Source organism: Helianthus annuus, chromosome 4, assembly GCF_002127325.2.
Source record: "Helianthus annuus cultivar XRQ/B chromosome 4, HanXRQr2.0-SUNRISE, whole genome shotgun sequence".
NCBI classification, from domain to species: Eukaryota; Viridiplantae; Streptophyta; class Magnoliopsida; order Asterales; family Asteraceae; genus Helianthus; species Helianthus annuus.
In genome coordinates this window covers 163,562,925-163,576,104 of record NC_035436.2, presented here as the reverse complement: position 1 = coordinate 163,576,104, position 13,180 = coordinate 163,562,925, and the positions used below count along the sequence as shown (strand labels likewise).

Here is a 13,180-nt window from a genome sequence, read left to right as displayed (position 1 = left end):
GCAAACTAATCTAAACAGTCAAAATAAACAATCACAAATACAAATAAATTGAAACTGCAAATTTAATTACATAATAAGTTTGTATATATACATGACATCGTCTAAAATACATAAACTGTCAAAATCCAAAAAAGTACAACGATCCTAAACCGCTGGATCCTGACCCTCCTGACTGGTGCCTAAGGGCCCCGCCCCTGATCCGCATCCTGTCAAGGGCGAGGCGACAACGGTGGTATTAGCAATGGGGTCTGACCACGGTCAATAGCCACCTGTATATCGCCCTGGATCGCCCACATGAGAAGGGCCTCAGTACGGCGGTGATGGGCGTCTATCCGCACCTGCAGACGGTGTAACACCCCGAAAATATAAAACCTTATGTTAAAATTATAAATTATAAATAAACGCAAATTTACTAACTAGAAACTTCTAACCTAGTTAGTTGATAGACTAGAAATAGCTCATGAAGGGTTTAAAGCCTACTAAACAATGTGTAGAACATAGTAGAGGGGCCTGAATTGTCAAAAACTAAAACTTAAGTCATAATTAGTAACTAAACAAAACCAAACACCCAAAAACCTGGTGTTTGGTCGATCAAGAGAGAAGGGGGCGACCAGGGGATATCTTCAAAACCCTAACTTGTCACAAAAAGCTCAAATTGAAAGCCCAAATCAAGTCCAAATCGAAATCTAAACATAGATTAGTGATCCTCATCACAAGAGGATTCCAAGGTATGTAAAAATTCGTGTTAATTCTTCGTTTGAAATTCTCATGATTTTAGTAAATCAGAGAATTTATGTTGCATGTGTGCTATTAGGTTTGATTAGAAGTGATGAGGTGTTTAGAAGTGAAACCTAACTGATTTCATGCTAAACATGACCAAATTAAGGAAAATTCCATGAACACCTTGAAGGTGGGTTGTGGGTTTTACATGATGATGATGAACTCTAGGATTTTGAGTGGTTATTTTAGTGTAAATTGACCTTAGAAGATAGCTCCAGAAAGATATGATGTTTACATGATATGTGATGGCTTAATTGAAGTTAAGTTAACTAATTAGCAATCCATAAACATGAATACGAATGATATAGAAATTCTGCCCTCATGATGTTTGTTGAAATGCCTCAAAGAAGGCTTGAAAACTGAATTGTTAAGTTTTAAACGCATAAATACGAAGTATGACGAATGTGCGTTATGTGTGTAAAACATGGAGTTCTAAACATAAAGTGCTTGAACTCTTTAGGGAAGGAAGCCGGGGCATCTAGCGGACAAACCGGTGTGGATGCACGTTGAAGGGTTTACTTTAAAGGTATGTAACATGACCCGTTACATTAAGTGAAATTAGATCATTGTAGTTGAATATCAAATTACTAGTTGTTATGAATTAAAGCGATGGTATTGTTATATTGAATACTTGGTTGAATGATGAATTAAACTCGTTGGTAGTTGTCATAAAGGAAGGAATTCCATAGACAAGCCAAACGGGTCAAATAATCAAGTAAAACATGATTTACATTCCGGAACATGATAGATTGTTGAATGTAGTTGGTTATATCATGACGTGCTAGAAATATCAGACTTTATTACATTGATACTGCAGAATACTGAAATCCGAGAGTTGGGATTTTGGACGAAATGCTTAAACCAGACAAAAACATGAATTTCCAGGTGCTACCGTAAATTACGGTGTCACCGTAATTTACGATAAAGATTAAGGATTTACGGTAGACTTCTACTGATTTACGGTGGATCCAAGGATTTCCAGCACTCACCGTAACTTATGGTGGCACCGTAAGTTACGGTGGAGCCTGGAAAACTTTATATTTCTGTTATTTTCAATGTGATGTTAAACCTTGAAATCCTATTATTTATTAATGTCAAAGCTAATGATTTAATGGTTGATCATAGGTATTTAGGTGGGTCTCATGGATGGCGATCAAGTGATTTAATGAAGAACCGAACACTCCATTTTGAAGCTTCCGCTATGTTTTGAACTTGTTAATTAGTTGTTCTTGGTTTGTAAACAAATCCTTAAACGACTTAGTACGTTCTACCTTAGTCATTAGTTGACTAAGGCGTATAATATTTTTGAAACTTATGTTAAGCTATCATCTTTTGGTATAAATTAGCGATTAATTCGAGTTTAAATTTAAGGGTATTACAAGTTGGTAATCAGAGCCACAGGTTGTCAATAAGTGTTCGGTTCAAGCTTGATCGACCATCCGGTAAGAACTAACTTCTGTTAATAAATTTTATATTACGTAAAGAATGAGTAATGAACAAATATGCATGAAAAGAGCAAGTAAGCTCATTTAAATACAAGAAATCAAAAGCAAGAACGATCAAATCAAGTTGTGAACTTGATTGAATCAAAAGCAAGAACGATCAAATCAAGTTGTGAACTTGATTGAATCAAAAGCAAGAACGATCAAATCAAGTTGTGAACTTGATTGAATCAAAAGCAAGAATGATCAAATCAAGTTGTGAACTTGATTGAATTAAAGCAAGAGCGATTAAATCAAGTTATGAACTTGATTGAATCAAACAAGAACAGCATGTGTTATAAATGGAATGTTTTAACAACTTGTGTAAACATTTCAGAAATAGAGATGGCTGATAAAGGTAATGATGATGCGGTGCCAAGAGTCACCGAACAAGTGAGGGAAGTGATTGCCGAAGAAGTTGGAAAGGCAATTGAAAACAGTCTGACAGGCTTCATTGATAGAATTCAAAACACAGTTCTATCAATGGTAGAAGATAGAATCAAGAAATTAGAAGATGACTCAAAACTTGAAAAGGAAAAACATGGAGGACGGAAACCTTGTTCATACAAGGAATTCATGGCTTGTAAACCACCGATATATAATGGGGAGGTTGACCCAATAGTGTGCCAAAGATGGCTAAGTGATATCGAAGGGGTATTCGAGAGGACCCATTGTGATGTAGATGACTATGTAGCCTATGGTACGGGTCAACTAAGAAATCAAGCAAAAGATTGGTGGGATAACAAGAAGAGAGAGATCGGTATTGAAGCTGTTAAGGTCATGACTTGGGATGAATTCAAGACGCCATTTCTGAAGCATCATAGCCCTAAAGCGGTTATGAATAAAATCAAGGAAGAGTTCATGCAGCTCGGGCACAAAAACGAGACCATAGACAAGATCACGGCAACGTTTATGGACAAAATGAAGTTTTGTGACGATCTAGTGACAAACGAAGAACAAAAGATATACTACTATCATAACATGTTGAGTGCCGAGTATAGGGAGTTTATCACCCCTTCCAAATACGAGACCCTTACCGAGATTATAAATGCTGCTCGGGAGAGGGAAATCGAGCTGAAAAAGAGTATCGAAAGGGGTGAACGGAGAGCACATGATGTAAATCCAAGCCCTACTAAGAAGGCACGAACAAATGAGACCGCAAGGAAATCTGATACGAAAGGCGGGTCACCAAGTTGCAGAATTTGCGGGAAGGGTCATAAAGGCGAATGTCGTTACAAGGATAAGCCTTGTCCTATATGCAAGAAAACGGGACATATAGCTATATCGTGCCCGGAGAAGGTGACGGTTTGTTATAATTGTTATCGAACGGGTCATAAGAAGTCTGAATGCCCGGAATTGGTTGAAAAGAAGGATGGGCCGGAACCGAAGGGTGAAGCCCCTAAAGCAAAGGCAAGATCTTTTCAACTAACCGCCGCAGAAGCAAAGATTGAACCTGACGTGGTCTCAGGTATATTTACTGTAAAATCGATTCCTGCACGTGTGTTATTTGATACGGGTGCGAATAAATCCTTTGTTTCGTATGGATTTATTCGACATCCTTCATTTGTTCTAACTAAATTACCTGTGCCCTTAGAAGTAGAGATAGGTAATAATAAAAGCTTTATTGTTTGCGATGTATGTGAAAATTGCAAACTGAGCATTGACGATGAAGAATATTTGATAAATCTAATCCCGATGTCGATGGGAGAATTTCAAGTCGTCGTTGGGATGGATTGGCTATCTCGACACCATGCAAAGGTCGTGTGCTTCCGTAAAGAGATAAAACTGACATCTCTGAGCGGGAAACACGTCACCATCTATGGCGAAAAAGGAGGCAATCCCATAGTATGCTCAATGTTGAAAGCTCACAAGCTAATGAAGCAAGGATGCAAGGCATTTATGATATACGCTAATGAACCCGAAAAAGAATCACGAAAGATTGGAGATGTACCGGTAGTACGAGATTATGAAGATGTTTTTCCGGAAGATTTACCGGGGATACCGCCCGAACGGGAAGTAGAGTTCGGGATCGAATTGATTCCGGGCGCGAAACCCGTAGCAAAAGCCCCGTACCGACTTGCGCCGTCAGAATTATAAGAATTGATGTCCCAAATCCAAGACCTGCTCGACAAGGGATTCATAAGGCCGAGTGTGTCTCCTTGGGGCGCACCGGTATTGTTCGTGAGAAAGAAAGATGGGAGTATGCGCATGTGTATCGATTACCGGGAGTTAAACAAACTCACGGTAAAGAACCGGTACCCGCTCCCGAGGATAGACGATTTATTCGACCAACTACAAGGTGCGAGCTGGTTTTCCAAAATTGACCTTAGATCGGGGTATCATCAATTAAAGGTCAAAGAAGAAGATGTGCCGAAGACGGCTTTTCGCACGAGATACGGACATTACGAATTCCTCGTGATGTCATTCGGGCTAACAAACGCACCCGCGGCTTTCATGGACCTCATGAACCGGGTTTGCAAACCAATGCTGGATAAGTCGGTCATCGTGTTTATCGATGATATATTGGTATATTCGAAAAGTGAAGCTGAACACGCACATCACTTACGAGAAGTGTTAGAAACCCTTAGACGAGAGAAGCTTTACGCAAAATTCTCTAAATGTGCCTTTTGGTTACGAGAGGTACAATTTCTTGGCCATGTTATAAGTGCCGACGGAGTACTGGTGGATCCGTCAAAGATAGAGGTCGTGTCAAAATGGAATCCCCCGAAGAACCCTTCAGAAATTAGAAGTTTCTTGGGGCTTGCGGGGTATTACAGGAGATTCATTCAAGATTTCTCGAAGATTGCGTCACCACTAACAAAGCTAACACGAAAGAAAGAGAGGTTCATTTGGGGTGTTGACCAAGAGAAAGCGTTTCAAACGCTAAAAGAAAAGTTAACTCAAGCTCCGGTACTAACATTGCCGGACGGAGTCGAAGACATGGAGGTTTATTCGGATGCTTCACTATCAGGACTCGGTTGCGTGTTGATGCAACGGGGCAAGGTAATAGCCTATGCCTCGAGGCAATTGAAGATACACGAGAAGAAATATCCCACACACGATCTCGAGTTGGCGGCGGTAGTGTTTGCATTAAAAATATGGAGGCACTACTTGTATGGGGTAAAGTGCACCATATTCACCGACCACAAGAGTTTGAAATACTTCTTCGATCAGAAGGAGTTAAACATGCGACAAAGAAGATGGCTGGAAACGGTGAAAGACTACGATTGTGAAATACGTTATCACCCAGGAAAGGCTAATGTAGTGGCCGATGCGCTGAGCCGCAAAACAGATTATACCCCGATACGGGTACGATCAATGCAACTGGTTGTGACTTCAAGCTTGCTAGAACGAATTCGAGAAGCACAAGATGAAGCTGTAAAGGCAGAAAACTGGAAAAAGGAAAGAATTATTGGCCAAGTTAAAGACCTAGAGGTAGGCAGTCACGGCCTAAAGACTCGTTTTAATAGAATCTGGGTCCCTAACACATGTGAGGTTAAGAAGCTTCTACTTGATGAAGCTCACAAATCCCGCTATTCCATTCACCCGGGAGCGACCAAGATGTATCATGATTTGAAGCAAAACTATTGGTGGCCCGGAATGAAGCGGGACACCGTGAAATACGTGGAAAGATGTTTGACGTGCCTACAAGTCAAGGCGGAACACCAAAGGCCATATGGTAAACTTCAACCGTTAGAAATTCCGGTTTGGAAATGGGAGCAAATTACGATGGACCTATTGACCAAACTGCCTAAGACAAGTCGTGGTTTTGATGCTATTTGGGTGGTCGTGGATAGGTTAACTAAAAGCGCTCACTTTCTTCCGATTCGTGAGACTTATACATCTGAGAAAATGTCGGAGGTTTACACCAATGAAATCATAGCAAGGCATGGGGTACCGATATCCATTGTGTCAGACAGAGATACTCGGTTTACTTCGAAATTCTGGCGTGAATTCCAAGAACAGATGAGAACTAAATTGTTCCTTAGCACTGCTTACCATCCACAGACGGATGGGCAGAGTGAAAGAACAATACAAACGTTGGGAGATATGCTGCGGGCTTGCATTATTGACTTTGGAGGTAGTTGGGATGTCCATTTACCCTTGGTCGAATTCGCATATAACAATAGCTATCACGCGAGCATTAAAATGGCCCTGTATGAACTATTATATGGCAGAAAATGTCGGACTCCGGTTTGTTGGGGAGAAGTGGGTCCGCGAGGACTAGCACCTGCTGATATAATCCGAACTACAAATGCGAAAATCGATATAGTCCGGGCACACTTGAAAGCGGATCAAGACCGGCAAAAGGCATACGCAGATAAAAGAAATAGGCCAATTGAATTTCAGGTTGGCGATATGGTCATGCTAAAGGTTTCCCCATGGAAGGGTATTATCAGATTCAGAAAAAGGGGGAAGCTAAGCCCGAGGTTTATTGGACCATTTAAAATTGTTGAAAAGATTGGCAAAGTAGCTTACCGCCTCGAACTACCGGCAGAACTAAGAGGAATTCATAGCACGTTCCACGTGTCACAATTAAGAAAGTGCCTAGCGGACGAAACGACTTATATCCATTACGATGACATCGAAGTGGATAATAGTTTGAATTATGCGGTAAGACCGGTGGAGGTTTTGGATCGAAAGGTCAAATACTTACGAAATAGACAAATCAAACAAGTCAAGGTCAGATGGGAGCATAGAAAAGGCTCGGACACTACATGGGAGTCCGAGGAAGAAATGCAACGACTCTACCCTACATTAATTGGTACGTAATTCGGTTTCGGGGACGAAACCCTTTTAAGGGGGGTGGACTTGTAACACCCCGAAAATATAAAACCTTATGTTAAAATTATAAATTATAAATAAACGGAAATTTACTAACTAGAAACTTCTAACCTAGTTAGTTGATAGACTAGAAATAGCTCATGAAGGGTTTAAAGCCTACTAAACAATGTGTAGAACAAAGTAGAGGGGCCTGAATTGTCAAAAACTAAAACTTAAGTCATAATTAGTAACTAAACAAAACCAAACACCCAAAAACCTGGTGTTTGGTCGATCAAGAGAGAAGGGGGCGACCAGGGGATATCTTCAAAACCCTAACTTGTCACAAAAAGCTCAAATTGAAAGCCCAAATCAAGTCCAAATCGAAATCTAAACATAGATTAGTGATCCTCATCACAAGAGGATTCCAAGGTATGTAAAAATCGTGTTAATTCTTCGTTTGAAATTCTCATGATTTTAGTAAATCAGAGAATTTATGTTGCATGTGTGCTATTAGGTTTGATTAGAAGTGATGAGGTGTTTAGAAGTGAAACCTAACTGATTTCATGCTAAACATGACCAAATTAAGGAAAATTCCATGAACACCTTGAAGGTGGGTTGTGGGTTTTACATGATGATGATGAACTCTAGGATTTTGAGTGGTTATTTTAGTGTAAATTGACCTTAGAAGATAGTTCCAGAAAGATATGATGTTTACATGATATGTGATGGCTTAATTGAAGTTAAGTTAACTAATTAGCAATCCATAAACATGAATACGAATGATATAGAAATTCTGCCCTCATGATGTTTGTTGAAATGCCTCAAAGAAGGCTTGAAAACTGAATTGTTAAGTTTTAAACGCATAAATACGAAGTATGACGAATGTGCGTTATGTGTGTAAAACATGGAGTTCTAAACATAAAGTGCTTGAACTCTTTAGGGAAGGAAGCCGGGGCATCTAGCGGACAAACCGGTGTGGATGCACGTTGAAGGGTTTACTTTAAAGGTATGTAACATGACCCGTTACATTAAGTGAAATTAGATCATTGTAGTTGAATATCAAATTACTAGTTGTTATGAATTAAAGCGATGGTATTGTTATATTGAATACTTGGTTGAATGATGAATTAAACTCGTTGGTAGTTGTCATAAAGGAAGGAATTCCATAGACAAGCCAAACGGGTCAAATAATCAAGTAAAACATGATTTACATTCCGGAACATGATAGATTGTTGAATGTAGTTGGTTATATCATGACGTGCTAGAAATATCAGACTTTTATTACATTGATACTGCAGAATACTGAAATCCGAGAGTTGGGATTTTGGACGAAATGCTTAAACCAGACAAAAACATGAATTTCCAGGTGCTACCGTAAATTACGGTGTCACCGTAATTTACGGTAAAGATTAAGGATTTACGGTAGACTTCTACTGATTTACGGTGGATCCAAGGATTTCCAGCACTCACCGTAACTTACGGTGGCACCGTAAGTTGCCACCGTAAGTTACGGTGGAGCCTGGAAAACTTTTATATTTCTGTTATTTTCAATGTGATGTTAAACCTTGAAATCCTATTATTTATTAATGTCAAAGCTAATGATTTAATGGTTGATCATAGGTATTTAGGTGGGTCTCATGGATGGCGATCAAGTGATTTAATGAAGAACCGAACACTCCATTTTGAAGCTTCCGCTATGTTTTGAACTTGTTAATTAGTTGTTCTTGGTTTGTAAACAAATCCTTAAACGACTTAGTACGTTCTACCTTAGTCATTAGTTGACTAAGGCGTATAATATTTTTGAAACTTATGTTAAGCTATCATCTTTTGGTATAAATTAGCGATTAATTCGAGTTTAAATTTAAGGGTATTACAGACGGTCCTCCATCTGCTGTAACGCAAGCGCCACAGCTGGATGGAGCTGGTTGTACAGAACGTCCTTGGGGTATTTAGGCACCCCCTGTGGTTTCGGCTGCAGTGGCTATCCAGCTGGCGGGGGTGGTGGGTGAGCGTGGTCACCATCGACATTATCGCCATCGTCATCGTCATCGTCCTCGGCGGCATCACCACCTGCCGGCTCTGGCAGCTCCTCTGGTAACTCAGCTGGGAAGTCGGCGGGGACAAACTGCTGCCCATCAGCTCCTATAAATCGAAGCTCGAGCCAAGGGAAGTCACGCGTCATGTGCATGCCGATCAGCTTCTGCTGTGTCAACCTGGTCGGCTCCACGTACTTTAGCATATTTGGACGTATTTTAGCATATTTTGACGTATTCAAGCGTATTTTAGTGTATTTTATCGTATTTTAGCGTATTTTGACGTATTTTTGCGTATTTTAACGTATTTTAGGCTCCGGTAAAAAAAATTAAAACAAATGGAATACATTATTTAAATAAATTATTCTTTAAAGTTACAAATTAATTAGTATAATGCATTGTCTTGTCAATATTAGGCTTCGTTATCATTTCATACCACGTTATGCGTTCCGTGTAGTGTTCCATCCAAAGTGCTGCTTCTTCACCCGCGTATCTTACCCAAAGATAGTTCGGTGACGGCATTGGATAGTCCCCTTCAAGTTTGATGTGGATGAAATGACTATTCTTAACATATACAGTGTAACGACCTGATGGGGGACACGTCCGCGCTCTGGATGATAGAAGGGGAATAAAGTCGAACAACCTCTTATGTCTAATACGTGAACAATCACACCAAACCTATGGGCAAGAAGGAGTCCTGCCTGATGATCTCCATCTAATGCTCCATGGGTGCTCTCCCAACCACAATAAAATTTATTCTCTTTAGTTGCGCGTCGTAGTCTCCTTGGTAAATCACTGTCTAAAATGTACTTCCACATATCTTTGTTCATAACCATCAACTCTTCAACTAGTTGGCTCCGAATAAACCCAAAGTAGTCTTGTTCCAACCCTAAACCCACAGCCATATCCCGAAACCCACAATGTCCATCCGGCTTGATATCTTTTATTTTTGAAATGTGGGGGGCGGAACACTTTTGGAATTTAATTTTTGAATATGAGAACATATTCAAGCGTTCCATCATCAGTGATTAACGGAAACCCATGGTCCTCATAAGGCTCTTTTTTTCTGTGAAGCCATTGAACGACTACGTCGCAGTAACGACCTTTGAGACTTTTGAGACGTTGCAGATGTAGACGGTATTAGAGAATCTTGCGACTGTACATAAGAGATGTGTCGAGGAGGGTCACACCTACTTTGTTGTTCGGAAGGCCCAACTGAGCTATGTCTAGCAGGTTGTGCTCTTCTTTGTTGGGCCTTGGACGTTGGCCGCCCACGAGTGTTTTCTTGTACGATAGGCGGTTTTTTGTCGCTTATAAATGGGTTTATAACCGCCTTGATCTTCGATATGATGCTTTTCTTCACTTGCGGGGGTTGGGTACACATTTTCTGTTTCACATCTTTTAATTCTTTTTCTACATCAACCTCTTCATCATCAAAAGTTGATGGATTCAGGTCAAGTTTTCTCAAGAAAATGTCTATATCATCGAGCTGAATAATGCGTTCTGCAAAACAAAAAAGAGCATTGCACAAGCATATTAAATTAATAAAATAACACATTTTTTATAAGTCTATAACTACCTGTATTTTGCAATTTCTCCAGACGACAGACACATAACAACCCGTAACCGGTGTACAGCTGGCAGCCACATGTTGATCCGAATGACCGCAACGCGGATAGTCTCCGTGTTAGATCGTTTTTTAATAGGTTAAGAGCATGGATGGAAACTTTACAAAGTAGGTTGCGAGACAAAGGAATCTCAAGGTGGCTGTTCATTCGCTTGGTGTGACTTTCTTTCAAACATTTCTTTATTTGTGTATATTGTTTTAGTACCAAGGTGTCCACCTTTTTCACCGAGGTTTCCAGACTGCATTTCGGTGTAGTGAGCTGTTTCTTTAATGCAGCATATGTGCCTTCAGCTCTATCTGTCGTAGTTTGGTAAAATGTTAGCGTTTGATTGGTCCATGCAGATACAAATTTATAGCGGGATGTGTTTAACCAGTTATCCCTCAGGTAATAAAAAACATTTGAAAAAAATAAATATATTCAAATTATATATCTATTTATATGAATGTATTAAGAGAAAACGTACGTTTACGTTGTTGATTGAGAAGGTGTCTATGAAGGTTGGAGAGTTTATAATCGTATAACTCCTCGTTAGCAGAATCACACACTGTTTTCCACTGACGAACAAAGTCCTCCCAATCTGGTTGAGTAAATGAATTCTTGCAGTGCTTTACAATATTCTGTAAGATGTGGAACCTACAGAGATATCTATGTGCGGTAGGGAATATTTTTTACACCCGTTTATCAGTGCTTATTTTCTGTCCGTACAAATTACACGCGGCTCCATGCACTCGTGCAGCATGGACCTAATCCTCTCTCCAGGACCCAATCGTACATTACCTCCTGCTCATTTAAAAGAAATGCATGCGCAACACAAAAGGTTTGGTTTGTCGACGTCATACCCACAACTTGCAAAAATGGAAGATTGTACATGTTAGTTTTGTAGGTTGTGTCGACCATAAGCACATGCGGGAATGCCCTCCACATTTCAAAGAACTTGTCGTGACAGAAAAATATATTCTGAACGACATTGGTGGAAGGTTCCGCCTGTATGTAACAGGTCATCTTTTTTTCCTGTAGGATTTGTTCAAGTCTCTGCATAGGAGTCATTTTTTTATCAAACTTTGTGGCCCTAATCTTTTGAAGAGCGTTGTGTATATCCTTCGGAGCGATGAGGATTTGTTCAAGTCTCTGCATAGGAGTCGGTTACGACCTTCCAGATTATATGGGGTTGTATGTCTTGATCTGTCAGCTCTTGCACCAGTCTAAACTCATTAGGAATAAGTCTCCTAGCATTCGTGTAACCCTCCAGATGTTCACCAGGGCGTGGTTATGCTTCTCGTTAAAATTTTTATGCAGATAATCTATCCGTGAAGCTCGACGACTTTGGTCGAGACGATCTATCACCATAAAAGGGCATGCGCATTTTTTGCTGCCGGTTTTCCTAATTGTGGCCTTACTCTCATGCTCGCCACTACGACAACATTGGAGCCATGTCCAGTGATCCTTGGACCGTCTAGTAACAATAACGTATCCGTTGGCTAAACCCCTTCTTTTTACCCAACCTTCCAACTCATTGCGGGATATAAAATCCTAAGTGAAAAATATATATAACATTTATAATATTTTTTTAACAAAAAATATATAACATTTATAATACATTTAAAAAAAATATAACATTTATAATAATTTTTAACAGAAAAAATATAACATCTATAATACAGTTTTTCAAATATATAACGTTTATAGTAATATTTTTAACAAGGGAAATTGGTCTGTAATAATCCAACAAGACCTTATTAGCCATTAATAATCCCACATTAGAATATTCCCCCCACTAGTCCCACCTTTCACATATTTTTCCTACAATGGTCCCCCATTAAAAAAACTTAACAGAGTTATGCTTTTTTCCAAATTACAAACAAAATTTTTTAGGGCTTTTGACTAGAACGACGATACGAGTCCACTGATGTAAAACTTGCCTCGAAAAACGATGAAGACGGCGCTTCAATTCGGGTGTTTAAATTTCCAATTAACCAAAATCAAGTCACTTGGAGCACCATTTCGAAGTAAGTTTTACATCAATGGACTCGTATCATCGTTCTGATCAAAAGCCCTAAAAATCTGTTTGTAATTTCGAAAAAAGCTAAACCTCGTTAAGTTTTTTTAACGAGGGACCATTGTAGGAAAAATAGGTGAAATGTGGGACTGATGTGGGGAATATTATCAGGTGGGATTATTAATGGCCAATAAGGTCCAGGTGGATTATTACAGGCTAATTCCCATTTTAACAAAAATATATATTATTCGCACCTGATCAGTTTTGTACGAAACTTCAGGGTAAGCGGGTTGCTCGTCACCAATGATTCTTGCGCATAAAAAGGTTCACCAATGTCTTGTTGTACGCCCGAGGCACCACTAACGGAAAGTTATTGTCATATTCTTCTTGTCCAAACGAGGCACCGTAACTGGCATCATAATACGGAGACCCATAACCATGATCATCGCTAGCCACAATAAACTGAAAAAAAAAACAACGGTTAAATCATAACGGCAC

At 39.7% G+C, this 13,180-nt stretch overlaps 2 long non-coding RNA genes across 2 annotated transcripts; both read left to right on the top strand.

The window, feature by feature from the left end:
• The first annotated feature begins 603 nt into the window (after positions 1-603).
• LOC110935032 lies at positions 604-2,003 on the top strand. The gene is made up of 3 exons (XR_002588812.2): positions 604-728; positions 1,241-1,306; positions 1,906-2,003. It is a non-coding gene; the product is annotated as an uncharacterized LOC110935032 (long non-coding RNA).
• Positions 2,004-7,329: 5,326 nt separating this feature from the next.
• Positions 7,330-8,743, top strand: LOC110935031. Its single transcript, XR_002588811.2, has 3 exons — positions 7,330-7,454; positions 7,966-8,031; positions 8,646-8,743. It is a non-coding gene; the product is annotated as an uncharacterized LOC110935031 (long non-coding RNA).
• Positions 8,744-13,180: the final 4,437 nt, after the last annotated feature.